The following is an 18824-nucleotide window of genomic DNA, read 5'->3' on the forward strand; positions in this document are numbered from 1 at the left end:
GCTGTGGCTGTCTCTATAGTGCCTTTTCTTAGAACTAAAGTCACTTTAAAAATATGGGAAATTGCTGCAATAACTGTTCCTTATTTTCATTCTGTGGGTCGACAAACCGTGTTTAAAAAGGAGATAAAGATAAAATCTCCCTTGTGTCACAATTTCTGTATTTCTTATCCATGCTTGTAGTAAAGCTTTTAAAAATACAGGCAACGAACATGGAATATTAACAATATTGACTTTATTGCTTTGTATTTTGTATCCAGGTAATGTGGTGATGTTCTTAAAATTAAGTTTCACCATCAGTCCCTACGGTTTTGATTGTGACTACTTCAACAAGAGAATGCATGCAACTCTGGCTATTAGTGAAATGAAAATGAATGATTTATACCATAAAATCTCAAGTATAATGCGCACCTATGTATAATGCGCATCTGCCTTTTAAAGGACAGAATTCTTGAATAAACTAAACTATTATTTATAATGCGCACCCCCATTGTACTCGAGATTTTACGGTATGTATAGAAAGGAAGGGGCTCGCGCTTGCTGCGGGGCTCCCTACCCAGTTGAGTTCATGCCTGCCACGGGGTCCCCCTGCCCAGCTGAGCTCGCACGCGCTGAGCTCACGCCTGCCGGGGGGGGGGGTCTCCCCTACTCAGCTGCTGGTGCGCCGAGCTCGCGCCTGCCGGCCCTCTTTCCCCCCCAGCCCAGCCCGTGCCTGCCGAGGGTGAGTTTAAAACTTTTTTAAAAAACCACCTATAGATAATGCGCAGCCTGACTTTGAAGCTAAAAAAAACGGGAAAAAAGTGCCCTCCCAGTAGCTGCAATTATCCCTCAAAACGTAATACATTATTACCAGTGTTCTTTCTTTCAGAGATTGGGAAAAAAATCAACAAAATACTAATTAGAGAGGCACCGAGTAACACATTTGCTTCCTGGTTACCTCATAATCCAGCTCTACTGGAGGCACTCATGTAAGAGAGGGTATGTCTACACTACCCCGCTAGTTCGAACTAGCAGGGTAATGTAGGCATACCGCACTTGCAAATGAAGCCCGGGATTTGAATTTCCCGGGTTTCATTTGCATAAGCGGGGAGCCGCCATTTTTAAATCCCCACTGGTTCGAACCCCGTGTAGCGCGGCTACACGGGGCTCGAACGAGGTAGTTCAGACTAGGTTCCTAGCGAGCGTCCAGACTAGCACACTGAGCCGACAAACAGCTGATCAGATCAGCGTGGCAGGCATTTTAATTTAAATGCAGTGGCCATTATTTAAATCGCCACTTCATTTGTGTATGTCTAGTAAACTAATCTACATGGCTCTGGCGACAGAGCCATGTAGTCTAGACATACCCTAGGAGGGTGGTGAAGCACTGGAATGGGTTACCTAAAGAGGTAATGGAATCTCCATCCCTAGAGGTTTTTAAGTCTCGGCTTGACAAAGCTTTGGCTGGGTTGATTTAGTTGGGATTGGTCCTGCTTTGGGTAGGGGGTTGGACTTGATGACCTCCTATGGTCTCTTCCAGCTCTATGATTCTATGATCAGGTCCCTAGTAGCCTAGATCCTGCAGAAAAATCATGGGTTACATATACTAAAGGACTGTCTGTCCTTCCCAGACTGAAAGCCTCTCAGATCAATTTAGTTACAACCTAGAGAAGAAGAAAAAAACCAAAACCATGCTCTGTAAAACTGATCAGAGAAAGTAAGTTGCCCATTTTCTCTTCCTATATTACAAAGTTTCCCAGGCTTTAATATGGAATAAAGGCTAGGATAATCAAGAGTGTCTAATGGGAGCTGCATTTGATGAAGTAGATCTTTGCCCACGAGAGTTTATGCTCTAACACTTCGGTTAGTCTGTAAGGTGCCACAGGACTCCTTGCCACTAATGGGAGCTGGTGGATGCTTTTAGGTTCTTCTGAAAATGTGAGACACATTCTTGTCTGTTTGGTTGTACATAAAAAAAACCACTTTCTTTGCTGAACTGATTCCCACTTGATCTGTAGCAATATACCCGTTTGTGAACCAGTCTCAAAAGTGGATTTTTTTAACCATGTTCAAGAGGTGACCATTTGCCATAATCAAATAGCCAGGGCTGGCTCTAGATTTTTTGCCGCCCAAGCTTCGGACTAGGTTTCACGAGGAGTAACGGGAGTTCGGACTAGGAAACCTAGTCCGAACTACCTAGTCTGTGCCGCGTGTAGCCGCGCAGCACAGAGTCCGCACTAGCGGACATTTAAAAATGGCGGTGCCCGGCTTTATGCAAATGAAGCCCGGGAAATTCAAATCCCGGGCTTCATTTGCAACTCCGGTTGCCTAAATTACCACCCTAGTTCGAACTAAGGTGGTAGTGCAGACATACTCTCAGACTCCAACCCCAACACATAAGCTGTCCAACTCTTGGTGTCCATGGACAAGAATCAGCCTCACTATACAATGGGAGTAAGAGAACTTTTGTTTCAACTCCCCAGCTCAACTGTCCAGAACAAGACAGGCACCAGACAACAAAACCCTACTAGCCTAGGACCTATTCCATGAGCGCAGCCCTGTGCTTTCTTCTTCAGGGATGGACCAAACAGCCTCTGAAGCAGGGTGGATTGATTTAAATAGCTTTGATTTAAATCTCTAATTTTAATCATGATTTCAACCGGCAAGCAGACAACCTAGGTTTAAATGAGCAATTAATCATTTAAATTATACTTTTAAAATATTTTCCTAAAGGATGGTTGAGTCTTATTGATTAGCAACCTTTAAAACATGTTGATTTACTACTAAATATAAGCTTTATGCCAAATTTGGCGCTTCTATTTACTAACCAGGAAAATACACTCAGTACAGCTACCAACTAAATAAATGCCCAAATAATTGTGTAACTTAGATGTAATCAGATTCTTAATTTTTACATTTTTATTCTATTACAAAATGCTGTGTAATAGGAACACTTAAGAGACAGATTTTATCCCATTTATTATTTGCTAAGTGGTGGCTACTTTTTTTAAAACATATGATTTGCATCTACTTCTGTCTGGACAGAAATTCTATTTAAAATAAACAAAACCAGCATTTAATTTTTATATGAAATAAAATGACCTTAAATGTGAAGGACACATAACAAAAAAGTATCCAAACACATTTTGCATCTAAAATTAATGTATTAAACAAAGGAAATATCCATGGTGAATTTAACAGATCAAATCTAATCATCATGTTCTTCAAGATGTTAGAACGCTCTCATAACCAGTTTTTTACTGAGAGAAGAGGAAAACAAGTTTTTCTGGTTCGTCAACTCTCGGTTTTGCAACAGTGAATGAACTAATCATTGAATTGAACTAGCTGAATAAACTAAAGTGATAAAAACATTCTCTCTTCACCTGCAGAAGAAGCTACTGTTGATGTAAACAGTGGTTCTGGGAACTTACACTAGTGAACTGGAAGAATTTCTTTAAAAGTTGACAGGAGACATGTTCGATTTAATTTTTAAATTTAATTAATAAGTTATTTAAATGGGTTATGATAAATTTAGGCCATAACAATTTTTAATTTAATTTTAAAGATATATTATTTAAAACAAAGCCTATTTAAATGGGATCACAATTCCAATTTTAATAAAGCTCTCCTGCCCCAGACAGGAAGTGACTTCGGGTCACATGCACTGGTAGAGGGAGAATCATCTGGGTCCCAGGCAGCGGTGAGGTTGTCAGGACACAGCACAAGGGGGCTGGGTTCCTGGGCAGGCGTGTGTGTGTGAGGGGGAGGGTCCATGGCCCAGAGAGTAGGGGGAAGCAGGATTGTTTAGTGAGCCAGACAGGAGATGGGGATCCAGGTGGGAGGCGGTGGGGGGGAGAAAAGGAGATGGGGTCCCAGCAGGGATGCAGTGGGCCAGGCGGTGGGGTTGCTGGGCAGAGGCCGAGAGGGGGGAGATAGTGGTGGGGGTGGTTGCGGGACAGTGGGTAGGGGGACAGCCGGTCAAGGGGGGTTCACAGGCAGGGGAGTTGCAGGGGAGAGAGCACAGGTGGGGGATCCGGGGTAGGGGGAGTTGCTGGGAGGGCTCATGGGAGGGAGGGTGGCCAGCCGGGGGGGGCACACAGGTGGGGAGTTGCACTCACGAAGGTGAAGAAGAGGCCGCCAGGCTCAGCCTCACCAGCTGTGGCCACCCCATACCGCCCTCCCAGCAGGGGCTGCGCCTCGGGGCTGCCCACGCAGAGCTCCCAGCACCCCGGGGCCAAGCACAGGCTCCGAGCAGCTGAGCGTGGGGCTCCTAGCTCAGGGCAGCCTCTGCAGGGGTCCCCACTCAGGGGATGGGGCTACGCCATGGCCGAGCCCCTGCGCCTGCCGAGCCCCTGAACTCCGCTCCATTGAGCCAGCTGCTGGGAGCAGCCACCATGGCTGCAGCCTGCCCCGCCAGGCTCAGCGTCACCAGCCGCGGCTGCCCTGCACCAGGACCAGGCATTCTGCCCTCCCAGCGCCTTGCTCCGCCCAGCCTTGCCCTCCCAGTGCCCTGGGGCCAGGCGCAAGTTCCGAGCAGCTGGGCGCGGGGCTCCCAGCTCGGGGTTGCCTCCGCGGGGCTCCCCGCCTGCTCCTCCTCAAGCCAGAATGCCACCCCTGGTAATGTGCCACCCCAAGCACCTGCTTGTTTTGCTGGTGCCTAGAGCTGGCCCTGCAAATAGCCTTGTAGATTTGTGACAGTGAAGATAGGCGTATGAGTTTGTCTTGTTTTGTTTGGAGGTGAAAGGGCAGTTGGGATTGGTGGAGCAATCCACTAATGCAGAGGTGGGCAACTCGCAGCCCTCAGGGCACATGCAGCCCATTAGGGCAATCGGACTGAGGGTTGCAAGACATTTTGCTGACATTGACCCTCTGTGGCCACCACTCCCTGTAGCTCCCAGTGACCATGGTTCTCTGTTCCTGGCCAATGGAAGCTGTGGGAAACATCAATAAGCATGTCCTTGTGGTTTCTTTGCCTGCAGGCACTGCTTCCCACAGCTCCCATTGTGGGATAAAAATGAAAATTACTGACCTTGCATTACTGGGACAGTATGATAGTGCTGTGTCTGGAAGTGAGTGATTACACTCTATGTGTTGTTTAGAGGTTTCGGTTGCCATACCTTTAGCAGGATTGTCACACCTTGAAAACTGCTAATTCACTCATCTGTAGCATGTCTTCCTGTTTTATTTTGCCAGCAGCAGCTTGCCATTTTCACTGTAATATTCCCCTTCTGGTCACTTCTGTTGGTTCAACAACTACTGTATGGTGCTCTGGAGAACACATCTCCTGTCAATCACTGGCAAGATACGTTGCCTCCAGAGCACCAGTTCTGAAATGGAAGTTGGCTGGGGGCTCTAAGGGGAAATCTAGATGGTGTTGTAAAAGAACAGATTGGCATATCTATCTATGCCTCAAAGCAAAATTGTCATGGTTTGTTTCATATAAAACAATTTTTAAATGATACATTGAGGACACAAAGAAATTAGAAGACAGTCCTTCGCTACCATGATAAGCACAGGATAAGCAGTGGAAACAAGGATTCTGAGGGGAGATGTGATGTATAAGAACATATGGTGGGGGGTTTTCTTCTTGAGAGCTCATGTCCTAGAATTTTGCAGCTCTTGTGAAAGGTTGTACATAGGTTAAGAGTAACAATAAAATAAAAATCACCGAGCAATACAGCTGGCAAAAATCTGGCAAATGAGCACTAAATAAGCAAAAAAAAAAAATCTTTAAAATGTTCTGACCACCTTTCCCAAATATATTTCCTGGTTTGAGGACTACGAGAAATCCACACTTACCCAGTAATCTATAATTTCCTGCAGGAGCCAGTAGTCAAATGAGTTGGCCTTTAAGAATGAAAATTTCAAAAGTATCCAGTGTATGTCTCACTCTACATCCATTGAAGTGAGGAGTTTTACTATTGTGGCAGAGCGACAGACCAGTATTGAGCACTTCTGACAATCTCAGCCTAATTTTTTACATTTCCACTTTGCTTTATGCCCAAGGACACTGAGGCATGTAGGCACTTCTCATCTTTCAATCCATCAAAGGTGTGTTTATTTTTATTTTAAAATGTTCTGATATTATTTGTAAAGAACTGGGGAAAGATAGAAGTGTGTATTGATGTACAGGAGTTCAACTGAACTGAGTTTGTCCTGGATCAGAAATTATTGAAATATGTATATGGAGCTTATAGAGTGGACTTGCGCAGTGTTAAACAGAAAAGTGAATTGTTTTCCAAATCAGAAGATTAAAAATTGGGTAGCCATGAATGGTAATTGTGACAAAGGCCTGAGCTGATACAATGCATCTGATTTTATATTGCAAGCTCATGATACTATCTACATTTTTGTTAGTCTCTAAGGTCCTTTTCACTGTTTTTTAAGTTTTTTATATATTTGAGAGTTTGTCTGTGTGTGTCTCTGTTCAAGAATTCCTAAGCAAAAAGAGGTAGGACCACCAAATTTGGTATACAGTTTCCTTTTATCATAATGTAAAGCAAGGTAAGAGTTTGGCTGTGCCAGGAAAATGGGATGCACCTGGAATGGGATTGTGTTTCATAATATACAGAAAAGAGACAGAATCATGAGGCAGTTGAAAGGGGCTTGCTCGGGGCAAACCCTGCCTCTCCCCCTCCTTCCCAGCCCAATCCAGCCCTGCTCCAGCCCCAATCCCTCAGGCAGTCTTTAAGGAGTGGTTTCCCTTTTTCCCATTGACTAGAGATCCACCAGAAAAATCCCTTATCTCCTATTTTCTGGTCACTGGCTCTTTGGCCTATTTATCTGATCTGGACAGTATCTCCAATTTGAGACAAACTAGCACTAATCCTATAACTGTTTACATTAACTATGCTTTCCTCCACTGAAGCGGGGGGAATCCACTAGGTCACAGATAATTTGGCATGATGGGGAAAAGTTCCTCCTGACCCCTTAAACAAGCAATCAAGTCAGAGCCCAGCCACAGCAACCTAAACTTGCACTCTCTACTATATAGTTTATATGAAGAAAAAGTGTTCAGGTAAAAAAAATGTGGCGAGAAGCCTATGAAATTTCATTCCCAGGACTTAAATAAATGACTGTTGGAAGGGTGAACTAATTGGCTCACATTTAGCTTGTTGGCCAATTGGCAGCAAACATCTGTGGCAGGGTGGGCCTATCTCTGAACACACTCCCCCTTTTGTCCCAAAGCTGTCTGGCACTTTCCCCATCTAATCAAGTTTTCCATCTATTAAATTGGTGAGTGGCATTGGAGATGAACTTTCACACATGACAATTTTACTCAAATTCTGAAAAATTAAAATAAAAGACAGTGAGTGTTTAACTAAAAACCTAAAATTGAGATCCAGATGTAAGGGGGAAAATGTCCCTCTGTAAAAGTCTATCCAAGAAGAATACACTGATGATGACAGTTGTATAATAGCTGTTTTAAATATTGACTATTTAGTTTGGAATAGTTGGAATAGTTTGGAATAGTTTTGCCTAACTTCCAATAAATAGCTACCAGTAGTATTTGTTTTAACTTTCAAAATATTTAACTGAAAAAGGATTGACAGTTTTGAAACAATCAAAATACTTTAATAGCATCATGGACTCCTTATTTTATATTCATTTCCATTTATTTCAGTAGCTGAAATAATATTACTTGTATTAAATAAATACAATACATTTATTTATTTATTTATTCAATTAATATATTCTTGTGTGGGGATACACACACACACACACACACACAATTTTGGACATTGCTGAAATATATATGTCATGTTTTTTTATTTGTTGATATAGAACCTTCCTAAGAGCATATTGAAATACTAACAGGAGAGCCAGTCTCAATATTTCAATGAAACAAGATACCTTGAGTAATGTGTACTTAATTGTCTTTTGGAAACATTATTTCATGTGAAGTAGATTTTAATCATTAGACTGCCATTCCATGGAGTTTTATTTATTGCAAATAATAATTTTCAGTATTTCCCAAATAGGGAAGAAATAGAAAGGTAAAATCTGCTGCTCTTTTCTTTGAAACAAGCCAACAGCTTGGCAAAGCTATAGGGAAACTAGTAAATACGTAACTTAGTTCATAAAAGAAAACAAATCTTGTAAGCACTCATCCCCTTCTCTGTGTCCTGAAACAGACCCTGACATCTTAAAACCTCTATTATAAATAGTATTTTTATTTGAATACCGGTAGTTTTGAAAAAGGTTGGCAATGATTGATTATAGCCTTATTACACTGCTCATAGCAGATACAGAAAAGGATTGTTTATACTAAAACCAAGGGACTTTCTAAAAGTGCTTGTGTTGGGTTTTTTTTCCCTGATTTCTCTCTTCCCCAATTAGGTGATCATTATTACTGCACTTTGCCTCTGCCATAGGGAGTATGGATGAATGAAGCCTGGTGATTAAAAGCTGAGTCAGCCCATTCTGTTCAGACACTGAAATCTCACTCCTCTTGACATGCATACATAGGTTTGCCAGATGGTTGAAACAAAAATACCAAACACCCTCCTCCTCCCCCCAAAAAAACACCGGGAAAAAATGCTGTTGAAGGGGAAAAATGGGGGAGGGGAGGGGGCGGAGACCAAACTTGTGATAAAAAGAAAAAAAAAGGACTCCAAGGACTTAAAGCCAAAGAAAAAAAAAAAACCAGCATTAAAGCAGCATGTCCCCTTTAAATGCAGGGATAGGGATAAGAACAGTACAGAGGTTGAGCACTAAGACCCAATGCTTCTCCTTGGTCAGCAGCCAGGTAAGTATGGGGGCTGGGGATCAGGAGGGATTGAGCGGGGGGAGCCCGGGCACTGAGTGTTTGTAAGGTTGCTAGATGCCTGGCATTTTTGCCTCCTGGCCAAAGAAAATTTCAGAAAATACCGGACATTTTAGGTGTCCGGTATTCTCTGAATTTATTTACCAGACGAGCCGAAAATACCGGACTTTCCGGTTGAATACCGGACACCTGGCAACCCTATGCATACATTGTATCCTATAGAAGCTAGCAAAATTGTCCCCTAGCTTTTCTATGACATTTTAGAGAGCATATTGCTATAATTTCTGTTTAAAATGTTATAACTTCCAATCACTAATGATAAATAGAAGGATAGTATGTTAGATCTCAGGTCATTGCTCTTCAAAGAAGGGAGAACTGTACTTTGGTATGCATAAAGTCTGTCTTTCTTTTGGTCCAGATTGGCTACAAAGTTTTTTTAGTGTACTAAGAAAAGATCACTATTTACAGTATTATTTTAGTGATTTGAGGTGCATCTACATAGCACCCATAGTTTGAAATAAGCTACTCAATTAGCTTATTTCAATGCTATTGTAAAATAGCTTATTTCATAAATTCCAAAATTGCCCTTAACCCTCGTAGAACGAGGATTACCAGGATGTCAGAAATCTATTTCAAAATAACAGTTTGCTTCAATAGACTATTGGAATAGCTATTTTGGGATACTTCTGGTATCCCTAAATAAATCTACAGTGTTAACGTACCTTTGGTGAGGATATTAAGAGCCAACTGCTATTAGTATGTGCTAATGTTAATTCCTGTCCCATGCGTAAATACTTTAATTTGTATGATCATTTTATTTCACTTTGATTTATAAAACAAATAAGAGAAGTGCCCATCTCAAGCTCTCACAATAACAATAAAATCATATTCTGCTTTGGACAGGTCCATAAAATCAATGTATTGATGCTGATTTACACCAGCTAAAGAACTGGCCACTATATGACTAATTTAAGATGATGAAATAGGGGTGTGATTCCCAGTTTGTGTAGACATACTCATGCTAACTCTTACCCCACTAACATGCTAAAAATAGCAATGTAGCGACAATAGGTGGGAAGGGAGGCATGGGATAGCACTTATAATCGTTTATGTTGAAATCCTATCAATTAATACTAACTTGTTAAAGATAAAGGAGCACAAACACAAATTAGTTTGTAGGTTCAAGTCTCATAGTTACAGAAAATTTATGTAGTAGAGGATTTCTAGGTAACACTTGGAATAATAAAACCAAACTATTCAAGAGAGAAATGAGTTAAGGAAATAGACATCTGTTTACCATTTACACAATGCTACAATTGTACTTACCCTCAAAGATTAAATGGTGTATCAATGGACAGTCGCTGTAGTGGAAAGAGTGAAGTACAGCCTTATAGTCTTGGAACCTAATGTATCCATTTGATATTACTTGCATCTCCCCTAGTTGTAAGAAAACTAGTCCTTTTATAATGTATTATAATGCTAATCAACCTTGAACCTGCCATAATCACATTTCTGCCATTTTTATTGGTTCTTCACATTACATGTTATTGACTTGAACATCTGTACTAATGTTCTTCTCATACTATCTATATAGATATTTTAATAAAACAGTCATAATTCTTTAAAAAAAAACACAGTATAACACTGTTAAAACCAACTGTAACCAAAAGAGAGCCACAGTATAACTTTAGGTCATGTTCTTGTTAGTGTCAGTTTTCCCATTTTACTATCTCCAGCCTATGCCTAGCCTAATTTTTCTCTCAATTGCAACATCAGTTTCCCATACTGCTCCAAATGTAGGCTGACTTAGGCTAGAATCTGATTTCTGCTTTCCATACATTACACACCCTAAGTACAAGCCACCTGATTATCATGTATCCACACTTAGCATGGCTAGCCCATGCCACTCACTACTTGCCGCTCGCTATGTCAGCTAACCTAAAATACTAGCATGAATATATCTTCATGAAGTGGTAATCACATGCCCAGTTCTGTAGTGTAGACATACTCCACATGTGTATGTGTGTGATGTCTGTATCTATTTAGCAGTCTCATTCTCTATGGAATGAAAGGGGGAGGGAAAGATAGCCCAAAAAACATTTTGTATGCATTAAAATGTAGTCCAATAGTATCTTTCTCTCACTATTCAGATTATGTATTTGTTAATTATTTAGGATTTGCAGAATCAACCCGTTATTTATGAAAAATCCTTACTATCATATTACTCTTATTGATTATAGTGGAACTACTTGTGTAACTAAAGTTTTTCAGCACAGAAAAATACAGTAAGTCATTTTTATAGGAAAATCTAAAATTATTTGATATGAAGTTATCATCCATCATTGACATTATACTTTTCTTATTGGGGAGCCAAAAACACTGTTGAATCCAACAAACAATAATGCAAATAAATAATGCTATTGAGTCAATTGAATTACTGACATGCATAAAGTAAATTTGTGCACATAAACATTTGCAAGGTTGGGATGCTAGAGTTTTAAATACAGAAGGAAAGAAGGCCTTAACCTTTAACCTGCTTTTATCTCTTAACCTCATTTTTTACATTTATAAATGCCTGTATCTAAGTTTGTCAAAGCAAAATTATAATTTTAAACATTTTGAAATATTATATTTTTAAAACATTTTGCAATATAAAATAACTTTATTAAGGTTAAAAGGGAAATGATAGTATATTTATAAAAAGACTTGTTTGTGTTGTGATAGCGTGGAAATGTGTTTTATTATGCATTTTCATTTTCTGTTAACTTCTACAATGTGAATGTAAATCAAATATATTGCCCTTTCATAGTTACAAAAAGCAAAATAAAAATACATAAATGTTAAATTAGTTTTCTATACTGCAAACACGGATGAAAAATTATCATTGGGAAATGGGCACAGGCCAGCAGTTTAGTGTGGCATCTGCTTTGCACTTTTGCCAAAAATGCTTTTTCTCAAATGTTTTTCTCCAAGATTTCAATTTTTAGTCCCATATTTAGGGAGATTATAATGAAATAAAAGTAGAAAACAATGTATTTAAAATGAGTGAAATTTATTTTTTTGCTGGCAAACTGTGGATCTTTGATATCAAAGTAGAAAGGTTTATAAATATAAACTCTGCAGGATTTAAAATGCTTCCGCTGTCTCTGAAATATAGCACAACAAAGCCGAAAGACAGGTTGAATTTATTTTACGATGCTATGGGATATTTATGTTGAGATACAAATAGCTTAAGGGCCAGCTATGAATTAAAAGGAAGAAGGAAGAGAGATTGGAAAACTGTAGAATATGCCAGCTAGGCTAGTGGGAGGGTCCTTTTGTGATGAAATGTTGCATAAATAATGCCAATGGGGGTCTAAATTCACTGTTGCCATGGAGACCTTTGTGCCTGACTGAACTCTATTCTTTTCTGTTTTAAGACTGCAACCACTGGGCTTCTGGTAGCTCTAATGAATATCGTTTTGTTTTATTTTACTGTAAATGCTTGCATGCTGAAGCCAAAAGAAAACAGTGCTGTTTTGGGTTTTCTGAATGTTCAGGATGGTCAACAACATTATCTTTTTAAAATCCTTCAAGTTTCTTTTTTAAGTGATAAAAGGGGAGAAATGACTAGATCTGCCTAAACTACTGCTTTGGAAAGGAGGGAAAACTCTGCCTCTTCAGCTTTGTTGATTAGTCTTGTTTGCCTAGACTTCTTTTTATGGAAGTGATTAAGGAGCATTAATTTACGAAATGTACAACAAAGGTAAAGAGTTAAAACTAAATTAGTTGTTTTGTAAAATTGTGGTTAAAGTTTTAGAAAACTATTTTCCTGAAAGTTAGATTGCTATAATGTGTTCTGGAAAAAAAATACAAGTTTTGCTAAAGTAGAATGCTAGTTGTAGGAGAACAGACTATATGATCACTATGGTCCCTTCTGGCCTTAAAATCTATGATATAATTGCAAATTTAATCTAGTTTTTGTAACTCACTTGGAAGCAATGCTTAAAAATCATAGTAATCAAATATATTTGTTCTATCTGGCTAAGGCCACCACAGTTGGAATACTGTCTAACTAGCTGGTGATTCCTTTTGGGGTGGTGGGGGTGGATTTAAAACTATTTACTGTAATTTTAGAAATTAAAAAAAAATAGAAAGAAGAACACCAAACATGTTACATTGGATAAAGACTAGTAAGTAATGTTACTTTTTAGAAACGGTATCTTAGTTTATAGAATATTTTCTTGTCTTAACTCAAATAATAAGTATTTATTTGATTATGATTTTGCTTGTTTCAGTCTGTTGAAAGCTAGGTCCTAAATCAGTAACTCCCCAGAGAGATCAGAAAAATTAACTGAATAATCTTTCCAGTGGAATATGTCTTTTCATTATTTGTTATTTTGATCTATGAACCTGTTGCTTTGAGCTTTTATCCTTGAAAACCTTGTTTCTTAATGAGTACTTTATAGTGTATCATAGTAACTTGTTTTCCTGATTCTAAATTATATAGGTGAGAATGACTTGTGAACTTTATATAATTAAACAATGCCTGTAAGCTATTAGCTTTGAAGGTAAATTTTTACTCAAATGATTTAACTCATTTGAAATTACAGTACTTATAGAAAATTAGTGACAACAATGCATGATTATGACCTCATGGATTTCTCTGGTACTGGCAGAAGTCATAAGAAAATATGAGAGCCTGCTCAGCAGATTAAATAATCAAATTGATCCTAAAAGCTTGGTATATCTAAAAATCATAACAACCTGTCAAGTTTTATTCTGAAACTGATTGCTGTACTTTTTTGTTTAATGGCATATCTTCCTGGATGAATTAAAGTGAAATTTTTAACAGTTTATCATGTTTTTCTAATTACTGTCTACAGTTAGGGTGTCTTGTGTAGCAAAAAGATAAGGGACAGTTTGATGTGTTTTTCAATGAATTGCTGTCAAATTACTTCTGAGTGAATACATTGCAGGACTATATTACCATAGAATTAATAGTATTTACAAGTACAATGTCTTTTGTCAGATTATATTAATAAGCATATATTCTACAACATCTACTGCAAATAGAACATATCTTTTGATATAAACATAACTGTCAAATATGTGGTTATCTTTTGACTAAACTCAAAGACAAAATAGTTCTTAGATCAGTGTAGCTTAGTTGCTTTAATCCCATGCTGAGTGTTTTAATATGTATTCCAGAATATGTGGTATAAAAGATATCTTAATTCAGATTTTCTAGTTCTTAAAAGTACATAAAGTTGTATTAATCTTATTATGATTGGAAAATCTTTTTATCTGAGACAGGCTTAACTGCTGTAATTGAATGCCTTGCTGGGGTTCTGTGTTTTAAAAGCATTGTCCCAGTCAATCCAAAGCTTATAAAACAATTATTTTAGATCTACTAATCAGTTTTATTGTAACCGCAAAGGAGACATTAATCTGATTTTATTAAGAATAGTTAACTTGTGTATCTCATATAAGGAGTTTTCAGTCATTTGCTGAATATACTTTAAATTACATGTTGGCATGTCACCGTGGATTTTTTCATTGAATTAATACATGAAACATAATTTAGTAATGTTAGTTTCTGAAATGAGAGGCACAAATCATAAATAAAAAAATTGCTAGTTGAGTGAAAAATAAGTGGTTTTTGGGAAGACTTGTGAAATGCACTGTGACTAGTGAAAGTACTTCATGTTATATTTTAACTTATTTTACATTTTTGATTTTGTGACTCAAGTGAGAAAAAATGGTTCAATTAAGTAAGATCACTCATGTGGTCCTGTGCCAGAGGTTCTGTGTGTAATCCTAATGAAACTGAAAAATACAGTAAATACTTTTAACAGGTAGAAAGTTGCTGGTATGTTTTAATTGCATTGATGAGTAGAGGTGCCTAATGGTTCTTTGAATGCATATTTGTCTTTATTCAAACAGCTACACACAGTAACACTTAAAGGACAAATGTATTCCTTATGTTACTTTACTGATTACTTGGGAGTTGCACCAGGTATCAATTCAGCCATGCGTACACAGAAAGTGTCTATAGGACAAATCCTTGTCTCTTTGAAGTTGATGGCAAAATGCACAAGGTACATCTACAATGTTATACATTGCCATGGCTGGCCCAGGACACCTGCCTGGGGCTCTCAGGACTCGTGCAAAGCTGAAAAATAGCAGCGTAGACATTCAAGCTTGGGCCTGAGGTCTGAGACCCCTCAAGAAGGAAGGGTCTCTGAGCCTGGGCTCCAGTCTGAGTCTAAATGTTTGTGCTGATATTCTTAGTCCCACAGCCTTAGCCAGTTTACCTAAGCTCTGAGACTTGGTGCTACTAGTATGTGATCACAGACAAGAAATACACACAGGGGCTACGTCTACACTGGCCCCTTTTCCGGAAGGGGCATGTAAATTTCACTAGTCGTCGTAGGGAAATCCGCGGGGGATTTAAATATCCCCCGCGGCATTTAAATAAAAATGTCCGCCGCTTTTTTCCGGCTTTTAAAAAAGCCGGAAAAGAGCGTCTAGACTGGCCCCGATCCTCCGGAAAAAGTGCCCTTTTCCGGAGGGTCTTATTCTTAAGTAAGTATTAAATAGAGGCAGCAAAGGGAGGGGGAGGGGTTCTTCAAAGTGGCAGCGTCGCACAGTGGCGCTATTGCTTTGAAACCCCAAGGCAGCTGCTGCACAGCTGATTCACGGATCAGCTGTGCGGTGGGCTGCCCCTTTAAAATGCCACTTCTGCGTGATTCAAAGGGGCAGCCCTGGAGCCCGGGGGCAGCTGGGGACTCCCCAACTGATCCTGGGCTCCCCGCAGCATTTCCCCAGAACCCAGGATCTGCTGGGAAGTCCCCAGCTGACCTCTGGTTCTGGGGAAGTGCCACGTGGAACCTGGGAGTCCCCTGCTGACCCCGGGATTCTAGCAGCATGCAGCATAGCATAGAGCCCGGGGCTAGCAGGGGACTGTGCAGCATCTGCTCCTTTAAAATGCCACCTCCGCACATTTCAAAGGGGCAGCTGCCGTGTTGCCTGGGGCCACCTGGGGACTCCCAGCTGACCCAGGCTCCCTGCGGCATTTCCCCAGAACCCGGGATCAGATGGGGAGTCCAGGAAAGTGCCGCACGGTGCTGTGTGGAACCCGGGGTCAGCTAGGTACGCCCCAACTAACCCTGGGCCCCTAGTGGCATGCAGCATAATATAGAGCCCAGAGTCAGAGGACGACTGTGAGTCCCCTGTTGACCCTGTGCTCCATTGCTTTGAAATGCACAAGAGCCCCCACTGGAGACTCTTGTGAATTTCAAAGCAGGCACTCACGTGCAGCCCAGAGTCAGTGGGACTTCCCGCTGGCCCCGGGCTGTACTGGAGGTCCACATTCCTCCACATTCCTCCTGCTGGGGCTCTTGTACATTTCAAAGGAGGAATGAGGAAGTGCCTATCAACTAGTCGACTAGTCCATGGAAATTCCATCAACTAGTTGACTAGTCAATTAACCCATTCAAATTTAACTTCCTTACTTTGAATACCTAGAGTATATAATCTACATAGCTCTCTACATGCCCAAACAGTACCTTCCATGTTGACACTGTTTTTAGTAGTGTGGTGTCCTGCTGCCTTCTCTGCCAGAACCTTTCCCCAATGTCTTGCCCCTGCCAGAGCCTTTGCTCACTGCAGAGAAAGGCTGTGCAGAATGGAGCTGCTGCTAGAGCCTTTGACTGCAGCATGTAGCTACACAATACAGTAACAGGTGTGGATACAGTCTGACTTTCACTGTGGCTGGTAGCTGCATGTGTAGTGCCTGTACTCTGCATGGTGCCATAATATAGACCTAGGTTTAGACTGCAAGACTGGGGTTTTTCTGCTTGGAAAAGAAACAGCTAAAGGGGGATATGATTAAAGTGTATAAAATCGTGAGTAGATAAATTTATAGAGGATAGGTTCATGAATGGCTATTAGCCAAGATGGGCAGAGATGGTATTTCTAGTCACTGTCAGAAACTGGGAATGGGCAATAGAGGATGGATGGATGGATCACATGATGATCACCTGTTCTGTTCTTTCTCTCTGGGGCACCTGGCGTTGGCCACTGTTGGAAGAGAGGATACTGGGCTAGATGGACTTCTGTAGTCTGATCCATTCTTTTGTTCTTAGATTGTAAATTATTCAAGGCAGGGACTTTTTAATGTGTTTTTATATGGTGCTGAGGGCTATACAAAGTCCTTCAAAGGTAACCTTATACATTTACAAGTATTTGGATTTTACTGTTGTTCAGAACCTCTCTGAATAGTAGTAAGCCCTAAAGTGGATGATAGATTTTAAAACATCTAGATATGTATGCATGTGTGTATCGCGCTAGAGGAGATAGGTGACTATCCAGATATGAGGAAACTTACTCCACTCCAGTGTGTGGCATGTCTTTCAGTAATTGTCACGCTCAGATTTGGGGCTAGTAGATAACATGCATAGTTGTTTGTTTGGTGGTTGGTTTTTTGTGGGTTTTTTTTTTGTAGATGTGGAATTGCCACATAAGATGAGTGTCAGAGGTTGTATAATGTTTCATATCAAATATTTATTTTTTGAAAAGTGCAGGCATGTTGGGAAGGTTCTGTGATGTCTTAGAAATATTTCCTTCTACCTATCACTTATGCTGGAGACATAAGAATGGCCATACTGGGTCAGACCAAAGGTCTATCTAGCTTAGTATCCTCTCTTCCAACAGTGGTCAATGCTGGGTGCCCCAGAGAGAATGAACATAACAGGTGATCATCATGTGATCCATTCATCCTCTATTGCCCATTCCCAGCTTCTGACAAATAGAGACTAGAAACATCATCTCTACCCATCCTGGCTAACAGCCATTCATGGATCTAACCTCCAATAGCCACTTATGGACCTAACCTATATGTATTGATCTAGTTCTTTCTTGAACCCTGTCTTCACAACCTACTCTGTCAAGGAGTTTATAGGCTGACCATGCAATGTGTGAAGAAAAGCTTCCTTTTGTTTGTTTTAAACTATTAATTTCATTTGGTGACACCTAATTCTTATATTGTGGAAACAAGTAAATAACTTTTCCTTATTCATTTTTTTCACACCAGTCATGATTGTATAGAACTGTCCACAATGACTCCATGATGTTTCTCTTGAATAGCTATAGCCAAATTAGTCCCCATCATATTGTATGTATAGTTAGGTTTATTTTTTCCCATGTACACTACTTTACATTTATCAACATTAAAATTCATTTGCTTTTTTGGTGCCCAATCACCTAGTTTTGTGAGATCCTTTTGAATCTCTTCACAGTAGGGATGTTAAATATAGTTTAATCAATTAGTTGGTGAATTGTCCATTGACTAGTCAATTAATTGATAAGCAGGGGCCATAGTGCGATTAGCTCTCAGTCCTAGCAGCTAACCCTGCTGCAGCTCTGCCTTTTAACTGTATTAAGAGCTGGCTTCCCCCAGAACTGGCTCCTTCTCTCCCCCTTGCCACTTCTGCTAGAGATAGCAAGGGGGTGGAAAGTGACTAGACAAGGAACTACTTGACTATCCGATAAGTCACTTACATCCCTCCTTCACTGTCTGCTTTGGTCTTTACTATCCTGAGCAGTTCGGTATCATCTGCAAATTTTGCCACCTCACTGTTTACCCCTTTCTCCAGTAGAGTAATAAGGCATGACTCCCTTTACAGAAACCATGTTGACTTTTCCCCAAGACCTGACCATGAAGAGTCAGGGAAGAATCCAGACTTTATTTTCATCCTGCTGCAGAGCCAGAGAGTATGATTAGCTCTATGAGCTATTCTGACATGGTTCAAAATCTTTTTATGTACCTTACTGTCATGTCTTAAGGCCAGATCCTAGTGAGGAAAATAGAAAGGAGCATAAATTCTTTCAAATTAAGTGTAAAACTATAAGAAGAAAAGCCAAAAAGGAGTTTGAAGAACAACTAGCCAAAAACTCAAAAATTAATAGCAAAATGTTTATGTGAATCAGAAGCAGGAAGCCTGCTAACCAAGCAGTGGGGTCACTGGATAATCGAGATGCCAAAGGAACACTCAAAGATGATAAGGTCATTGCGGAGAAACCAAATGAATTCTTGCTT

The 18824-nt window shown here is 40.0% G+C and overlaps 1 protein-coding gene across 5 annotated transcripts in view; it reads left to right on the plus strand.

Moving 5' to 3' along the window:
* CTNND2 (catenin delta 2) overlaps positions 1 to 18824 on the plus strand; it is a 1073049-nt gene that overhangs the window by 322269 nt on the left and 731956 nt on the right. For 3 of the 5 annotated variants that reach the window (XM_075921468.1, XM_075921467.1, XM_006120140.4), the window contains exon 1: positions 12152 to 12488. The exons of the other annotated variants lie outside the window; for them this stretch is intronic. The gene's annotated coding sequence lies outside the window, so the exon portion shown is untranslated. Of the gene's footprint in view, positions 1 to 12151; positions 12489 to 18824 lie in introns of those variants that run through there. 5 annotated transcript variants of the gene reach the window in all.

This window comes from Pelodiscus sinensis, chromosome 2, assembly GCF_049634645.1.
Source record: "Pelodiscus sinensis isolate JC-2024 chromosome 2, ASM4963464v1, whole genome shotgun sequence".
NCBI lineage: Eukaryota > Metazoa > Chordata > Testudines > Trionychidae > Pelodiscus > Pelodiscus sinensis.